General features: G+C 48.0%; 1 non-coding gene across 1 annotated transcript; it reads left to right on the forward strand.

Annotated features, from left to right (window-relative positions):
• On the forward strand, window positions 1-82 carry Trnas-cga (transfer RNA serine (anticodon CGA)). Its single transcript has one exon. It is a non-coding gene; the product is annotated as a tRNA-Ser (tRNA).
• Window positions 83-498: the final 416 nt, after the last annotated feature.

Below are 498 nucleotides of genomic sequence, written 5' to 3' on the forward strand. Positions count from 1 at the left end.
GTCACGGTGGCCGAGTGGTTAAGGCGTTGGACTCGAAATCCAATGGGGTTTCCCCGCACAGGTTCGAATCCTGTTCGTGACGGCAGCTTTTTTGTTTTTGTTTTTTTAACATTCCCCCCCCCCTTCCTATTGAAATGAGGAAATAAAAAGACCGCACCACTTCCCTGGGTCAGGTCCGGGTAGCGTGGAAGCTGATTATACACAGCTGTATCGGCCGCTCGCACACCAGGCACTTGGAGGATTCTGTAGCGGTGCATGGGATGAGGAAGGATTTGAGTGAAGATGGGTTTTGTTTGGGAATGTGGATGTTATGCAATGATAGGCAAGCCTGAAATTTCCAGGACAAGAGGGCATCTTTGAAATCCATGGCCTGATGACACCGGAGACCCAACAAACAAACATTCTCTCATTTGGATTTTTCTTTTTTAAATTTTGGGCAGGACCTCATGTATCCAGGCTGCCCTTGACCTTGTCCTGTAGCTAAGAATGACCTTGAAC

The sequence above is a fragment of the Peromyscus maniculatus genome, chromosome 18, assembly GCF_049852395.1.
Source record: "Peromyscus maniculatus bairdii isolate BWxNUB_F1_BW_parent chromosome 18, HU_Pman_BW_mat_3.1, whole genome shotgun sequence".
In the NCBI taxonomy this organism is placed as follows: Eukaryota; Metazoa; Chordata; class Mammalia; order Rodentia; family Cricetidae; genus Peromyscus; species Peromyscus maniculatus.